This window comes from Panthera onca, chromosome D1 (assembly GCF_046562875.1).
Source record: "Panthera onca isolate mPanOnc1 chromosome D1, mPanOnc1 haplotype 2, whole genome shotgun sequence".
NCBI lineage: Eukaryota > Metazoa > Chordata > Mammalia > Carnivora > Felidae > Panthera > Panthera onca.
Window position 1 is genome coordinate 87,777,584 of NC_138348.1, and position 19,281 is coordinate 87,796,864.

Sequence of the window (19,281 nt, forward strand, 5' to 3'; positions counted from 1 at the left end):
TTAAGGAGTAGGCTCACGTGATTATGGAGGCTAGCAAATCCAAAATCTTCAGGGTGGGCCAGCAAACTAAACACCCAAGCAAGAACCAATGTTGTGGTTCAAGTCTGGAGACCATCTTCTGGCAGAATTCATTCTTGCTCAGGGGAGGTCAATGTTTTGTTCTAGTTAGGTATCTTAGCTTGAGCTGCTATAACTAAATACCATAGAAATACCATAGACTTAAAAAATAAACATTTATTTCTTACAGTTCTGGAAGCTAGAAAGTCTGAGATCAGTGTACTATCGTGGTGGTAAGGACCCTCCTCCTTGCAGATGACCATTTTTCTTGCTATACCCCCTACTTGTGTGAGAGACAAAGCTTTAGTGTCTGTTTTTCTTCCTATAAAGGCAATAATCCCATCATGGGGTTATCAAAACCTAATTACCTCCCAAAAGCCCCACCTCCTAATACCATCACATTGGGGACTAGAAATTCAACATATGTATTTTGGGGGGCCACAGGCATTCAGTCCATGACATCAGGCCTTCATCTAATTGGATGAGGCCCACCCACATTATGGAGGGCAATCTATTTTAGTCAATGTTTACAAATTTAAATGTTCATATAATGCAGAAACACACTCACAGGGACACCCACATAATGTTTTAGCAAATACTTAAGGACAGTGACCCAGCCAAGTTTACACATGATATTAGCCATCACAAGTCTACTCCTTGCCAATTTGACATTATACACATCTCTTTAAATCAAAATGTCCCAATGAAGGCAATAACAAGGTCATACTTCCATCTAATATGGTACTCCTACAAACAACTGAAACTGTACTAACCCTTTTCCCAAAATAGGATGTGATGTTTACTTTTCTTATTGATATCCCATAGCTTAAATACTATGATATAACATTAATAATACTTAAATACTATGATATAATGTTAACACATCTTACCATTACCTGATAAGAGGACACACACACACACACACACACATTCATAACAAAATAAGGAAGAACTATTCATGACAACTGAGTGACTACAGTTCCCACTATTAGATCTGGCTTACAAGTAAGAGTGATCACAGAGCCTTTCACAGCTATCAGGGCTCCCCTCACAAATTTATTTCTCACAGTAGTGGTGAGGTGTGTTTTCTTGAACTTCCCAGTGTGGATGAGTAGGTTTCAAATGACAAATCTACTCTAATATTCCCATCTCCTTAAGTCATTGAATCCCTTCCTTTGCACTAAACTAAGGTAAGCTTAGAATTTCCAATTCATTCACTGTGGGCCACCTTTTGATTCATATTTTAACCAATCAATCAAACAAACTGAAAGATCTTCCTAACACCTTAAGCTGTAATATCAAATGCAGAATCTTGACTTTGTGAGCTTGATCCAATGGGAATAATTGAATCCAACTTCCACCATTATCCTGCATCCTTAATATCCATTCCCATATGAGTTCCATGGGTTTCTATCTGTATAAATTAGAAACCCAAGTAGTTCTTTTCGAGTATAACATACTTCCTCATGGGTCACTTGTTGTACCTTCCCCCTAGGGGCCTGCTGGGACTAGTCTAGCTATAGGTCTAGAAGAAAAGAGAATTGATAAGGTGGGCCCTGAGGATAATCAGCATTGTCTTTCATGGCAACTGCCTCAGGGAAAGCCATTACTCTTTCTTCAAGCCATGAAAGGTTAATCCTCTCAATGGGTACATAAAGGCTATTATCCAGGTAAGGAAACTACTACCACTGGTGTTGGGAAAACCACTCCACTGGGGGTGGGAAACCACTTACATTGAGGGTGGAGAGACCTCTTCTACTAGCAAAGAAAACTCATCAGAATTTAGGGACTCAATATCTTCAGCTTTATCAGATATATTCCCACATAATCCCCATTCCAATTTATAGGATTCCATTTTTTTCATAATTAATTCTCTCACTTTAACAGTAGGTCTGAGAGGCTGTGCATTCAAGTTGCATTGAGAGACAGATTTTTTTCATCAGAAATTCTCTCACATGATTATGGAGGCTGAGAAGTCCCATGATCTGTCATCTGAAGACCAAGAACCAAGAGAGACAATGGTCTAAATTCCAGTCCAGCTCCACAGGCAGGAAAAGGCCAATGTACCATCTCGAAACAGTCAGGCAGAGAGAGTAAATTCTCTTTTGCTCAGCTTATTGTTCAGGACTTCAATGGATGGGATAAAATCCATCTCCACTGGAGAAGGCAATCTGCTTTACTCAAACTACGAATTGTAGATTGTAGAGTACCAATGTACTTAGTCTACCAAGTTGCAGTTCAGTTCAGAAAGTCATCAGCCTGGAGACCTTGGGAAGAGAGGATGTTGTGTTTGTTGTTCAAGTCCAAAGGCTATCTGCTGAAAGAATTCCTTCTTCCTCAAGAAAGGTTAATCTTTTGTTCTAATCAGGCCTTCAACTGATTGGAAGACCACCTACTTCATGGAGGCCAATCTCTAAATCCACTGATTTAAATATTAATTTCATACAAAATACCCTCACAAAAACAACCAGAATAATATTTAAGCAAATGTCTTGGAACCATGACCTAGCCAAGTTAATACGCAAAATTGACCATTATAGTAACCGTATCAGTTGAATTCCTACCAGCAATGTATGTCACTTCCAACTGCTCCATGCCTTCACCAGTGCTTGGTATGATCAGTCTTTTGACTCTTAGCCATGCTAGTGGACATGCTGTTGTATCTCATGATTATGCTTGTATTCCCCTCATGTCTAATGGTGTTGAGTATATTTTCATTTACCTATTTACCATCCTTTTTTGTGAAGTGTCTTTTTAACATTTTGCCCATATGCTATTGGGTTCTCTGCTGTATTATTAAATTGTAAGGAATGTTTATATGCTCTAGATACATTGTATATATATCTTGCAAATATTTTTTCCATGTGTATGGCTTGATTTTACTTTTCACATGATGATAGTGTGTTTAAAAAAGCAAAAGTTAATTTTCATGAAGTCTAATTTTGATAAAAATGTATGGTTTTTATGTTTTATTTAAGAAACTCTCACTAAACCCAAAGTCAAATTGTTTCTTTTAGAAGGTTAAAATTTTTAGCTTTTCCATTTAGGTCTATGATTCATTTTGAGTTAGCATTTGTATACAGTATGAGATTAGCATCAAGGATCAATTTTTTTTTGCACATATGGTATATTAGTTTTATTGCTGCCATAACAAAATACTATAAACTTCAAAACTATTTATTATCTCACAGTTTCCATGGGTCAGAGCCCAGGTACAGCTTGGATTAGTTGGTTCTCTGCTTAGAGGCTCACAAGGCCAAAATAAAGGATGAAATTCAAGGGGAAAATCTATTTCCATAATCATTAAGATTTTTGGAAGAATTTAGTTCCAGTAGTTGTAGGACTGGAGTCTCTGGGATTTTTTTTTTCTGTCCTTGGTTTCCAGAGGTCACCTGAATTTCCTGAGTCACGGTGGCCTTCAAAGCTGAGTCAAGTCCTTCTTATGCTTTGAATCCTTCTGACCTCCCATTACTGCCTTCTTCTTCCATCATATCTCTCTGATTCCACCCAGAGAAATTCCCCTGATTTTAAGGGCTCAACTGACTAAATTGGGCCTATGTGGGTAGTCCTAGATAATCTTCTTATCTTAAATTCTGTAACCTTAATTACATCTGCAAAATCCCTTTAGCAGTAGTACATATACTAATGTTTGAATAATAAGAATACAGATCTGGGGGAGCCATCTTTAGAATTTTGCCTACCACAAATGACCATTTCTTCTAGCACTACCTGTTAAAAAGATTCACCTGTCTCCATGGAATTATATTGGCCCCTTTATCATATACCAATGGCAAATATGGGAGCATTTCTGAATCCTCATTTCTGTTCCATTAATCTAATTTTCTATCTTTATTCCAATACTACATTATTTTGATTACTAGGGGTTTTTTTCATGTTTTATTTATTCTTGAGAGAGAGTGTAGGAGTGGGGGTGGGGCAGAAAAAGGGGGACAGAGGATCTGAAGCAGGCTCCACACTGGCAACAGTGAGCCTGATATGGGGCTCAAACTCACAAACCATGAGATCATGATGCGAGCTGAAGTCAGACGCTCAACCAACTGAGCCACCCAGATGCCCTGATTACTAGGTTTTATAGTGAGTCTTGATTTCACACAGTATAAGTCTTAAACTTTGGATTTTCTTTTTTAAAGATGTTATGGTTATTCTAGGTCTCTGACATTTCCATAAATTTTAGAACCAGCTTGTCAATTTCTAAATATGGCTGATATGATATTCAATGGGGTTACATTGAATCTATAAATCAAAATAGGAATAAAATGTCTTAAAACAATTAAGTTTTCAACAATAAACATGGTATATCTTTCAAATTTTTTTATTTCTTTTTTAATTTCCCTCAGCAATGTTTTGTAGTTTCAATGTGCTGGCCTTGGACATCTTTGATTATTTTGAAGATTTTGTATTTTTGATGCTATTGTAAATGTTATTGTTTTTTTAATGTCAATGTCTGACTGTTTTTGCTAGCATGTGGATATAGCATTAACTTTGCATGTTAACCTTTTGTTTAATCTTGCTTAACTCACTTATTAGTCCTAGTAGAATTTTGTAAATTCTTTAGGATTTTCTATGTGTATGATCATGTCTATGATTAAAGACAAGTTGACTTCTTCCTTCCCAATATGAATGCCTTTTAGTTATTTTTTCTTCTGTTATTGCATTGGCTAGAACCTTCAGTACAATGTTGAATAGTGAACTCAGATGTTCTTTTCTTATTGTTGATTTTACAGGGAAATTGTAGCATCTTTCAGCAATAAGAATTATGTTGGCTTTCAGGCTTTTGTGGATACTCTTTCTCAGATTGAGGAAGTTACCTTCTATTCCTAGTTTATTATTTCTATTTCTAGCTGAGATATTTCTTTAAATCAGGGATAGATGTTGGATTTTTCATATGATTTTCTGTATTTGTATATAGATGAGCATATGGAGTTTTTTTTCTGCTTGTTAATATGGTGAATTACATCGTTATTTTCAGAAGAAAAGAAGGAATAAACTACATTGATACATACAACAACTCAAATGAATCTCAAAGCCATTGTGATGAGTGAAACAAGCCAATCTCAAAAGGTTACATACTGTATAACTCCATTTACATGACATTCTAAATGTTTTTAACAGCCTGTGGTAGGACAGTCCTCCATGACATCACCAATGGTACAAAATTTGGTGAAAGGATTTGCCCCTGATTCTGGGTGTTGGGGTAGAGAAGTTGAGTTTTGTGTTTGTTTGCTATTTTTTTTTTCCTTTTTCATTGTTTCTGTTTGTTTTTATATGTTTCTTATCTCTGTATAGATAGTGGTATCTGGCTCTGTAACATTTTCAAAATAGACCCACTGCAGGAGCTCCAAGGAGAGTGTGAAAACACCATTCTTCTAATGCCTTGGGTTCTGGCCCCAGTTCTTCCTTGGTAATAGTGGGTGCCCATTCCACATGTTACTAGCAGCTGTGAGGGGAACATCAATTGAAGAAAACTTGGCATTAGGAGATGGAAGCCTGGGCATTACCTCTCTGTGCCACCTAGAAAGCTTTACTCATAGGTAAGGAATGTGGCAGCCTGCCCTCTGAGGAAATGTACCTCCCAAACATTTTCATACAGATCATTCAATATATTGCATGGGATTTTCTGAGTATGTCTAAGAAAAACATCTACATTTTCCTGGAAGGCATTAAAATTCTCGCATTTGAAATGTAATCATTTGAGAATCTTGAGGGATTCTGATGATGTGTTATAAAACAGGTTACAGGGTATAGCATCCAGTGCACAAATTATAGTAAAAAGCCTAACCTGGACTCTGAGAAAGATTTTATGTGAAGATTTTGATAGTGCTGAATGTCACAAAGAAAGCCACATCAGATTTGAAACAGACTTGAGCAGTGATGTCAGAAACAGCAATATAGCCTCTTCAGTAATAGATTTTAGTGAATATTAATTTCAGCTTGCCAGTCAGTATTGCTAATATTTTTTTTAATTAACATCTTGGTTTATTTCTGAAAACTGAAAGAAACTCCTACTGAGTTTTTCAGCAAACCACCTCCATATTCCCATTTTCTTCTCTTCATCGGAAACATGGATAAGATGGGCTGCTATTCAGCTGAGGTGCTTTGAGAGTTGGAAACACACCTCCCCTGCCCCCAGTACTACCAAGGGCTGGAGTGAAGCCTAGAGTGATTTGGGGAGTATCTGTCCTCTGTCCCTGAATTCAATGACAGGTGTCTCCTTCTCATGTGGAAAAATCAAAAGGTGAGAGGTGAGCTGGTACATCCTGTGTTGGGGAGACAGAGGGATGGAATTGCTAAGGGAGCAGGTTGCATTCCCACCAAATGGTGAGCAACAGGACTAAGTTTTCCCTTTAGCTGAGGGGTAAGCACTGAGGTACCAGGGCTCAAGTTAAAGGAGGGTTGCTTGCTGGGGTGAGGAGGGATAATTGGGATTATTGGGATAATTGCCCACCCAGAAGGTACCAACCCCAAGTATCACCTGCACCAGCCAAGTGTGCCTCATCACTACCTCTCCTCCTTCCCCTTTACCCAAACTCAAGAGGTGCCATCAGCAGCAGGACACAGGGGAGGAAAAGGTGGAACCTGAAAAGAAAGATAGCCTGGCCCCTCTAGCCACAGGTTACAGAGCCAGGTATAGGGAAGAGAGAAACTTTGAAATAGATAACAGATTGCATTTTGATTTAAATTAAATGGTAAATGAGACTATGCCTGGGAAAGCAAAGAGATTTTCCAAGACTTCCTCTGGACTTGGAGTAGGAAAATTGGATAGAGAATGTTTAATGGGTAGTGGTGTAAATACAAAATTAAGTTACTCCTGCTGGAAACCTCATGCTGTGCCTCTGCACCTCTTAGGCCTAAGCAGGATATGTGAAGGATGTGCTGAGATGGTAATTCCCTCAGCTCCCAAGACCACTGTGTGCGGGCCTGAAAAAGGCAGTCTCAGGGGCTAACATATCTGGATGCCGTTGGCCATAATACAATTATTACTTTCTACATATGCCATCACCTGAACAATATTGGAAGCCTTGTCTATTGCTCTTTCAACAAACTGGTTACAACTAGCAGCAAGTAATCGATTGGGATTACCTAACACAAAGACATTTCCCGTCCATGGTCTAAGCAACCATAAAAGGAGTAAATAAATCACCTCTCTTGTTTAACCAAGTGTTTGAGCAAGCCACAAGGAATGAGCCTCATATCCTTTAGATGGAAATGACGTCTTTTTCCCTTTACTATATGTGAAAAATACAATATGTGCATAATATGTTTGATTCTGTAAACTGATGTCAGAATTCTGGAAGATTCGTAAAGCCTCAAGAGGAATGAGTCAAGAAAGGGAATTTGAAGAAGGGGGTCGTGCTGAAAAACTGAAGCAGAAGAGATTTGATCAGTCATTGAGCAAAGGAGCTGTCAATCACTGCTGTTCAGCAAATCAAGTCCCAGGATATTAGCTCACAACCTATTAGATACAAGAAAGGAGAACTCAATGGGTGGTCCTAAAGGGAACTCAGGGTTTGAAAGGAGGTGAGGTAAGGCAGGCTGATCCTGGAGAAAGATGTGGCTGTCATAGAGGCCAGACCCGACTGCCATGTTAGGATTTATGGATAAAGATCAGAAAATTTAGAGAAGGGTAGAACTAGCATTAATATCTGGCTGGTATACTTGCACCAGCCAAACAAAAACTTCACAGAAATAGAACAGGCAGAGAGGAAAAAATCGAAAGCAAAGATAGAATCTGGAACCATGGAAGACCAGGAGAGAGGTAGAAGGAGCAGCTGGCTCAAAGTCCAGAGATAGACACAAAGTATCCCACTCACTTAAGGGACCAGAACAGGGTGGGTCTGAGGAGATAGGTGAGAGCCTCAGTTGGAAAAGGGCTGCAGAGAAGGTTCAGGGAGGGATGGAATTCTTACCCAACTTGGCAGCTGGGCCAACCCAAACCTGTCATGGGTTAGAAGTTGTTGACTTCTATCCAGGTTTATCCAGGTTCTATCAAGGACAACAAGGTAAGGATGGGGTACTTTTTAAGCCCTGGCAACCAATAACTGGTGATTGTACTCTAAGAAATTCGTACTTTTGCTCAGTTATTTCTGTGTGTGTGTCTGTGTGCGTGGGTGTGTGTGTGTGTCTGTGTGTGTGTGTGTATTTTTATTTTGAAAATCTTAATAGAGGTCTTGACTAAACTTATATTTAAGAAGGATCAAGATAAGAATCTCTCTGTGTATTTATCTGGATGAGAGAAGAAATCTGGGTGCTCATAGCAGTTAGGTAAGGCAGAGCAATGTTCTCAACATACCTGCCTGACCCTTTTCCATGCACACAAAATTGAAATTGCATCTGATTAAAAGTTTGTAAGATTGTCCCTCACAATTTGACATCTGGTGAAGAGCTAAAGTTCTTAAAGATAAGAATGGATCAGACTGTTGGCAGAAATTTAATATCCTCATTTCCCCCCCTATATTTTTTAGTTCAGTAGTCACTGAAATAATGATAGTTAGCATTTACTCTGTGACATAACACTCTTTTAAAGTCCTTTTAAATGAATTATCTTATTAAATCTTCATTTACCCTTCATGATCCTTGAGGGAGCCACTATTTTGACCCTGTTTGCGGATGAGGAAACTGAACCCTAAAGAAGGTAATTTGCTCGTAGGTGAGAGCCATCTGAGTCCAGAGGCAACAATCTTCACTGTATGTGTGGAAGACCCAGATGTGATCTTCACGAGGTGCCAAAGTAAATCAGTTCAGTCTCTGTTTGGAGAGTGGGATTATAGTCCACTTGTATGAGGGAAGTCACTTGTGGTATACAGTAAACAGCTAATAATTGACACAACTTTGTCAACCTATGGTTTGGTCATCATATGGACAGTTCCTCTCTGAGGAGGAGGAGAGGGGAGTAATGGGAGGGCAGTGTGCTTACTGTGGAAGAGAGTGGGTAGTGCTGGAATTGGTGTAGCCAGTAGACATTACACCTCCAAAGAAAATTATAGTAGCTTAATATTTTTTAATTAAAAAAATTTCAAGGCTGAGTTAAGGGAACGTGGATAGTTTTGCTATGGACCAAGGAAGCTAACAAACTGTGACAGATTGCCAAAAATAGGGCAAGAAACCTTTTTCATTTTCTTCCCAAAAGAACCCTAAAATAATAATAATCTAGTTTATATATTTCCCAGTTCAAGGAGAGGGCTAGGTATGATCATATCATAAATGGAGCACTGACCCAGAAGGCAGAAGAATGGATTCTGGCCTGTTTGGAACAAATAATTGTGAACTCTGTGACTCCATTTCCCTTCTGTAAAATAAGCCCATTGGATGATCTCTAAGGTCCTTTTGGTGGCAAAATTCTAAGGCTCCCTAACAAATTAGTTGTAATGAACAAATAAAATAAGTACTTTTTTTCTAAGTTTATTCATTTTTGAGAAATGGAGACAGTGTATATGTGCATACAGTGAGGGAGGGGCAGAGAGAGAGAAGGAGAGAAAGAATCCCAAGTAGGCTTCGTGCTGTCAGTGCATAGCCCAATGTGGGGCTTGATCTCATGAACCATGAGACCATGACCTGAGTTGAAATCAAGAGCTGGATGCTCACCAACCTAGCCACCCAGGTGCCCCTAAAATAAGTACTTTTAAATTAGTAAAAGCTTATAGAAAATGACTTTTTTGAGTTTGTCTTTCTCCTGCCTGTGGACACTGGCACCACATCTCACTAGCTGCTGTTGCTGTCTGCAAAAGCTCCGAGCAGGAACCCACCTTCCTGATTAAGTAGTAAACGGAACAGCTTCCCTTGGATGGAGGCAATGGGTAGCTATCTACCTAGGAGGGGTTGCTTCCCAGCATGAACAGACATTGGAAGAATGTTGGGAAAGTGAGAGCTTTGATAAGAAAGGGGCATTTTAGAGGAATGTTTATTGGAAAGCAAATTTCCCTCTTGACCTATGCACAGGAGTGTACAGAAATCTCTGTATTCTTTCAAATGGGAAATGCAGCCCGTATTTTTCTGCTTCCTATGTTTGTTTCACCAACAAGCCAGTTACCAGATCTGAAAGCCTCAAGATTCTGCCCCAGTCCTGCCTGTCACTTCTATAACCTATTACTCTTTTATGAAGCTGAGTTCAGCTTGACCTTGGTTATACACTAAGTCCTGAAGTTTACAATACGTTGCTTAGCTTCTTGGGCAAAACGAGCCTCTTTATTTTTCTCACACGTCAGTTGCTTTGGGGGGCTCCCAGGATTGAATGTTTTGTATCTGCCTTTTCTCTGTAGCTTCTCTATTCCCTGCTGTTATCTTTGGCTCTGTTGCTATGGGCGGGAATATTTTTTTGTCCTTTCTTAATAACTGCCTGGCTGCCAGAGGAGCTCATTTCTCATTGTATTGGTGGAGGATTAGCTGAGATGTTTGGGAGATATTTCCTGTATTAAGCAGCAGGGGAGAGCTTGCTGGGCCTATGCCTTCTTTTGACATAGCGTCATACTTTTTTTTTTTTTAACTTTCTCCCTTGGAATGTGCTGAGGCAGTTATTTGCATCCAGAGCAACAACTCCTCCCTGACACTTTGCAAATCTGCATCCCTTTTCCAGGTGCCCTTATATAAATACTTCCTGGGGAGGCTGCAGTGAATTCTAGGCAATCATTTCAGTTGATTTTTTGATATTTGGGGCTCAACAGTGTACTGCATCACCAACATGCACTCTGGGCTTAATCACCTTTAAACCTATTTCATACCTCAGATTCTTTGACAATTAATTAAGCAGCAATCTATTGGAGCTACCACCTCATTGACAATTAATTTGAACTAGGTATTTGGTATTGCCTAGAAGTAATAAGATATCCAGGAAGAGTTCTGTCTGGAACTCTAACTGCTTGTAATTTTTGGTATTCATGTGCCTGCTTGACAATCCTCAAAAGACTGAGAAAAACTATCCAGAAAAGTTAACAAAGGAGGACAGAAATCTATGAATTTTTGGTTCTTGATTAGATTGAGATAAAGAATAAATGCTCAAACTGTGACTGGAAGTCCTCACTAGAAGTTTGGTGGTACCGCAGTAGAAATGGCACGAGCTGGCCTTGGAGTGGGAGTCTCTGGTTTTGAAGTCTGAGGTCACCCCTTTGAAGCTCTGGGAACTGGGTGAATCACTACATCACTCTTTTCCACAATTTTCTCATCTGTAATATGGGGATGATTGTGATTCACAAAGTTGTTGTTGAGAATAGTTTGAGAACACCTTGTAAACTATACACGAAAGATTCTTAGAAATATATGAGAATGAATGTGAAAGCATCTGCAAACTGCAAAGAACTGCATGGATGCTAATAGCTCTAGAAACTACTGTGGAACCCAATAAATCTAGAGATGACAGTGGAACCGATAAAGATTAAATATTTCTAAGTGTTGGGAGAACATTTTCTCCTTGCGGTGGATATTTATCCTTCTTTCAAAATATAAGCTGGATCCTCTTCCCGAATTGGAAGACTCCCAGACTGTAGGAGGCACTTCTCCCACTAGAGAAGTGCAGCCAACACTTGCTTTCCTAGGGCAGGGACCTATGGCCAGGTGATCAAGGCTCTGCCAAATCACATGCTCTTGCCCCAGACCTTGCCCTGGAATCTAGCAATCTGAAGACAATCCATTATAGCTCCAGGAGGATGGAGGTGATCGCTACAGCTGGTGTCTGGACACAGCAGTGGTAGGGATTCCAGAGGTAGTATCTATTGTTCACCCTGGTGACTTGTGAGCCCCCAGGTAGTAAGGGTGACTTGAGTTTTGTGGTGAGTTTTGTCACTCCTGGCTGCCTTACTTCCCAGCAAGGTTTTGTAGGCAACTTAGAGATTCTCTAAGCTACCCACTATCCTTTTATATAAAATTTTATCATGGAAAACTTCAAACATACAGAAAATTGAAGGGAATAGCATAACGAACTCCTGTGTGTTCATCACCCAGCTCAACAATTATCAAGATTCTGATGGTTATTTCACCTGTTTCTGCTCCTCTCCTCACCTCTTTTTGTTTTTGTTTTAGCTAAAGTTACTTTGTTTTATTTTTTAATGTTTATTTATTTATTTATGAAAGAGAGAGAGAGAGAGAAAGAGAGAGCAAGAGAGCACATGCAAGCAGGGGAGAGAGAGAGAGACGTAGAATCTGAAGTAAACTCCAGGCTTTGAGCTGTCAGCACAGAACTTGACATGGAGCTTGAACCTATAAACCATGGGATCATAACTTGAGCCAAAGTCAAATGCTTAACTGACTGAGCCACCCAGGTGCCCCCAGGTGTTTTTAGCTAAAGTATTTTAAAGAAGATTCAAGGTATATTATTTTACCCATAAATATCTCAGTATGCATCTCTAACTGATAAGAACTATCTTTTAAGCACAGCCATAATGTCATATTTCCACTCAACAGAATTAAAGTAATGCTCAGGACATCCCAATATCCATTTCTGCTCAGATAAGGAAGAAATGCCTTGTCTTTATTATAAGACAAATACACTTTCTCCCTCAAATCTACCATCTTGGCCCATGAAGCCCAGAGAAGCTTCACCTTCTGGAGAGACTAAGAAGAATAACTTGCATTCACCTCCCCCCTTTCTCCCTTGGTGCAGAAGTGACTTACCTGATGGGCTAGTTAGGAATAAGGAGGTGCAACCAGGGGCTCAGGCCCTCCTGAGCATCTCTCTGAATGCCTTTCTGACTGGGGAGCAACTGTATTCTGCCCTGCTCCAGCTTCCATGGACTGAGCACACATAGTCAAGGCCCAGGCCCACAGTGCAGGATATGCCTGGAGGTTTGTCTCTTCCTTAAGGGGAGTGAGGCAGTGATTCTGGGTAAATTTAGACCTTCTTCCTGACGTGTGGTCTTGGAGCAAAGCTCTAGGAACCTGGTTTGACTGTTCATCGATGCTGCACTAACTTTATCAGCAATAAAGCTGACAGTTTTGTCTCCTCTTTAGTTTGATTTCAGCATCAGTCTCTGATGTTCCAAATTAGTGAAGAAGAAGGGAAAGGTGATATTATTTATAAGCCATCAACCCTAACATACACAACTTAATTAAACAATCATTAAACCAAACCCAGTGCTGAGGACCACTGCCATAAAGATAAAGAAAAGAAGATTCCTGCCCCACAGAGCCCATTGACCAACCACAGAGGTGATGATAGGAAATCCATGTGATTCTGGGGCATAGCTTCTGAGAAGGGCTCTCAGACACAGAGTCATCTGTATAAGCAAGATTTCATCAGAGAGAGCAGGGGGACACAGGCATCTCGACAGAAGAGTTATGTGCAAAGACCAAGAGAAAGGAAAAACATGACATGTAGGTGACAGGAAAGGATTTGGTGGGTATCAGAGTACCTGGAGCTGATGGAAGAGAGAGGCCAAGTCAGGTGCTGAAGAGGCTTATGTGACCCTTAAGAAACTTGGCCACTGGGGCGCCTGGGTGGCTCAGTCGGTTGGGCGGCCGACTTCGGCTCAGGTCATGATCTCGCGGTCTGTGAGTTCGAGCCCCGCGTCGGGCTCTGTGCTGACAGCTCAGAGCCTGGAGCCTGTTTCAGATTCTGTGTCTCCCTCTCTCTGACCCTCCCCTGTTCATGCTCTGTCTCTCTCTGTCTCAAAAATAAATAAACGTTAAAAAAAATTTTTTTTTAAAAAAGAAACTTGGCCACCATTTTTTAAATTAATTAATTAATTAGCTTAATATAAGTTATTGTCAAATTGGCTTCCATACAACACCTAGTGCTCCTCCCAGCAAGTGCCCTCCTCAACTGGCTGCCATTTTAAAAGCAAGGGAGTGACATTGAACTTTCATAAGCAGAGGCAATTTTTAAAAGATTTTAGCAGAATTGTGGGAAATGGGAGCACCTGGGTGGCTCAGTCAGTTAAGCGCTGACTTCGGCTTAGGTCATGATCTTACGATTCGTGGGTTCGAGCCCCGCAGCAGGCTCTGTGCTGACAGCTCAGATCCTAGAGCCTGCTTCAGATTCTGTGTCTCCCTCTCTCTCTCTCTCTCTGCCCCTCCCCCAACCGTGCTCTCTCTCTCTCTCTCTCTCTCTCTCTGTCTCTCAAAAATAAATAAACATTAAAAAAATTAATAAAAAAAAGAGTTGTGGAAAATGAATGCACACATGAGACATGACTCGGGACAACACTTAGAAACCTATTTACAATGATCCAAAAGAAACACAGAAAGATTTGAGCAACAGGGACAGCAGGCAGATTCAAGAGATGTTAAGGAGGACTGATTTCTATCTTATTTGTTCCAAGAAAGGAATTTTTATGTAAACATAGAATACAGCAAGAATAAAAAAATAGTAGTAGACAACAAAGACAAAATAAGGGTAAGGTAAGGACATAAAATGAAGGCAGGCATGAGATTAGCACATTAAGTGTGTGTGTGTGTGTGTGTGTGTGTGTGTGTGTGTGTAAAAAGAAGGGAATGACAAGGGATGGATCACAAATTTGGCTCCAGCTATCTGGCAGTCAAAACCAGCAGAGAAGAATCCTCTACACACATCACAGGGCTTGTAAGATAAAAGTAAACCAGTTGTTCAGGAGAAGAACAGCTATTCCTGAATATAAAACCAAAGTACCTTTCTTCTGAGAATCCTCACAAAGAGGATATGTATAATGTTAATAATGTCCTCAGCAGTATTCTTATTGTAGACAGAGTATTGCCAGTAATATGAAAGATTTTTTAATATCTAACCCAAAGAAATAAACTGAAAATGTGTTTTTTAATGACTGGCTTCTTTCACTTAACATAATGGTTTCAAGGGCTGTTCATGTTGCAGCATATATCAGCTCTTCATCCCTTTTTATTGCCAAATGATATTCCATTGTAATTAAGAGCATTTTGGTCTGCCATGGTTCCAGCAATCTCACTTGGGTAATTCAGTCTTTCAGTTAAAGCTTCAATCTTTCAGATTTCTTCTTCATGGCTTCCCCTCATGATAGCCTGTGACCTCACTGATGCCTGTGGATCAGCATTCACAGCTCTCTGGACTCTGGGCTCTCTGGATGCCCAGGAGCAATATTTACCTTCCTAAGCACTGCTGTCTTTCACGGATGCTGCATCCATTCTCCTCACTTGACTCAGATGGAGCCTGGAGATGTCCCTATCTGACCAGCCCAGCTTGTGGCTACTGCTGCCCTCTCAGAGTCTCAGGCATTTATGGATCACTCCATGTAACCTAGAAGTGTAGGAAGGTCAGGAGCCATGCCCCAGGCATACAATTGCAGGGCCATTTTTATTCTGCTGTGGCTTCCCCATGCTGGGGTGGGGCTAGGGCTGCCATTTCCTCCTAGAGCTCAAAGTGAGGCATGGGCACAGCCTTCTATGTTTGACATGTTTTCTTCCAACTTCTCTATGAAACCACCTTCTGGGGCTTCAGCTCACTGAGGAGAGGTCAGAACACCTGTCTCTGACCTATGTCTCAGACCCTTTTCCCTTTCTCTTCACTGGACCACAAGGTTGGGCTTTCTCTTCTCTCATGGAAGGAGGGGGACATCCTTGAGGATATGGATCCTGAAATATCTCTAGCATTGACTTACGGTAAATTCAATATTTAGCCCTTAAAGGTTGGCTGTTGATAAGCTATTGATATTTTAGGGAATTTAGAAAAAAATGTTTTTATTCTTTCAATAAAGTCCTACTTTGAAGACTAATCTAATAAGGACTCAGAAATCCTGTCTTGATAGTCAAATACTGAATATTTACCTCCTTTTTTCCATTTTCTTATTATACAGAACTTTGCTCCCAACTACCACTTTAGAGATAGATGCTTGTAGCTGGCTGAATTGGAAGAAATCATGCATATTGAAATGTGTAAAAGAAAAGCAAAAAATATTATTTCTATGTAAATTTCCCTGCGATAGGAAAGCAGACAATATATGAGAAATGGAATCCTTGAGACTCTTTGTTCAGATGCATTAGGTGAGTTGGTGAATACCCTAAACCAGATAGGAAATAGAAGAAGGTTGGTGGAAAATACTGTGTCTATGTTACAGGATGTTGGAAGTAAGTTATTTACTGAACATCTGGGTGGAGGTGCTCAGGCAGCACCTGGAACCATAAGTTCCAGAGAGGATGGGCTGGGGATAAAGATGGAGACCCAGTGCCATACAGGTGGTAACTGATATGGGGATTAGAGATTGCCTAAGGAGATGTGTGCAGATTACAGTTCAGGCAATGTCAAGGCTTTCACTGTTTAGAGTTTAAACAAAAGCCTCCCAAATTGTTCTGTTCTGGTAAGAAGGTGGTTTACCGGTGGAAACAAATCCCATCTGACATTGTGTTGGCCTACTGTGTGCCCCAAACACATGTAGACATGGATTCCAACATCTCCCCATTACTTTGGAAACATCCAGATCCCTAAATTCAAGGTCCTCTACCATATGATTTTACCACAGTTTTGTAATCCTATCTCCCAATTCTTCTTGATACATACTCTATGATCAAATTACAGGACTTCTCTCCAATCCCTGGAAACCCCCATGTCCATGCCCTTGCTTTCTCCCTTCTGGAATACCTTCCACCCAAGACTTAATATCCTAGTTCTGTCCTTTTAAAACTGCTCTCCCTAGATGCCACTTCTTCTATGAATATTTCCTGATCATTAAACCTCTGCCAACATTTGTTTAGAACATAATATGAGCAAAGCAATGTACTAGGCACTGGGAGGGATGCCAATATGGATAGGACACAGTTCCCGCCCTCTAAAAGATCAAATCCAGCAGTATGGGTAACATACCAGCTCTATTATGAAGTAATCTGCATTTCTCAAAGATTAACCAACACACCTTACACACTGTTAAAATTCAGATTCCAAGGCCACACCCCAAATCCATTGAATGAGGATGTCCAGTGTGAAGCTCAGAAACATGCTTTTTTTTTTTAATGTTTATTTATTTTTGAGACAGAGACAGAGTGTGAACAGGGGAGGGGCAGAGAGAGAGGTAAATACAGAATCTGAAACAATCTCCAGGCTCTGAGCTGTTAGCACAGCTGAGACACGGGGCTCGAACCCACGAACCATGAGATCATGACCTGAGCCGAAGTCGGACGTTCAACCGACTGAGCCACCCAGGAGCCCCAGAAATATGCATTTTTAAACAAGTCCTTTAGTGAACTATACGCCATGGATAGAATATTTGCCTTCCTTCCTGAATGGGTAATTTTAAAGAGATAAGTTTAAAGTTAAGACATACATGTGCCAATGCTTTGAAAGTGGCAGGTTATCATTTCAAGGGACTGTGGTAAGTTTTATTTAACCAAAGTGCATTTTTCATTCCTGTTCAAATCCTATACCTCTGTCCTTGACCTAAGCTCATCTCTGTCCTACTCTAGATATTGCACATGTGACTTTTAGGGAATTCATACTGTCTGGGGGATGGAGAGCCACGTACAAGTGTCAGGTATTACTCATATCTTTACTGTAAACTCCACCCAGAATCTGAAAGCCTGGTTTTACTCCAGGTTCTTACATCACCGCCAACTTTGATTAGGAGCCATCAAAAATAGGAAGCATCTGGAGGTCAAAATCAGAATTGTCCCTGGACAAGATGGTGAAGCTAGCAAGTTTTATCTGTAGTGTCTCCTGCCTTTCATTTCTCTGCCTTCCCCCATTCCTCATTCCCATCTTGGCCTTTCTAGCCAAGACACCATCCCCAGTCTAGGCAATAGCTGATGATCTCACTTTTACTATGATGTTAGTGACTTAATATTTAACCTTGTCAGGTTTTGCTTTGTTTTGTTTTGTTTTTAAAGGGGATGGACTATGAGGTAGTGCTTAACCCAAAGAATGAATAACTGGTGGTGGAATTGTAGTCAACAATGGCAAGCAAGTAAGGGATATTTTTAGTTGGAGGAATATTCCATAGCCCCTCCTACTATGATGCTACACAGGTGACCCTTCCACTACTGCAGGATTTTTTTTAGGACTTACCCTGCTGGCTAGGAATATCAGTCATTCACTCTGGGTACCAGGAGGATATCACCTGATGGGCAAACTACCAGAACTCACTAAAATCCAGGGAAGAGAAAGACCATAATACAGTTACTATGAGCACATCTCAGGCTGTGACTAATCCGGGCTTGGGAAACTTTCTGGGCTGGCCTAGGTCCAAGGCCACAGAACACTGCAGTTAATCCTCCAGGACTCGGATGGTGTCCAGAATCCTCTCCGGTATGGGCTGTTTCTAGGCCCAGCCAGCCTCCACCCATATCTTGATGGGACACAGTAGATGTGAAAAGGGAGATAGTTTAGTAAAATAGAAAGAATTTTCAGCTGATACTCAGGGAAACTTGGGGTCTAGACCCACCACTGCTAACTATTAAATTGGGTCACCATAGGCAGATGACTTCCCCAGTGACAGGCTCCCTATCCTCATCAGAAAAGGGAGTGCCTTAGATTAGGTGTCTCACAATTAAGAACTTTGCCAGTTCTGAGAAGTAGTTGTCCTCTCACCAAAATAAACAGCAGAATTTTACACATCATCCATCATGAAAGGGCATGGAACTTTTGTGGCCAGAAAGTCAACATCTATGCAGCATTTTATACCTTTGCTACCCAGCAGCATTGGTCTCCTTGAAGCTAGTGCAGAATCCCAGGCTCCATCTACTGAAATCAATCTGCATGTTAACAAGATGCCCAAGTGGTTCAATTGCATCTGAGAGTTTGAGAGGGACCACTTTAATGTGTGTGGCACCTGTCTGAACAATGCAGTACCTCAAAGCTTTTATTGGTTCCTCAGAACCCCCAATAAGCCTAAAGTCCTTAACAGATTCAAGGGCCACCACAAGCTGTTTCTTCCCCTGTATGAGCTTCGGCTCCTAGGGTTCTCCCTTCACTCCCTCCAGTGCAGCCAGGAGCACCTCTTTTGTTATTCTCAGCAGGTTGCATGGCAGTCACATGAAATTCCCTCTATCTGGAATATTCTACACAGAACCATCCTCTTTTGTTAACTCCTCTGTTATTCCTTCAACAAATATTTAGGGAGCATTTCTGGAGACTGTCCTCATGGATCTTTGAATGCAAGCACACCAAATTTCAACTGAAAGTCATCTCTGCAAGCGTGCTTTCCCTGGTTAAATCCCTATGCTCTATCCTTATTGCGTGCTTTCCCTGGTTAAATCTCTATGCTCTATCCTTATTGCCACCTGCACAACCCCTTTTGTAACACACTATCTTTTCCTCTAGTTGGGGGTTCAAGTCTTCTGTGC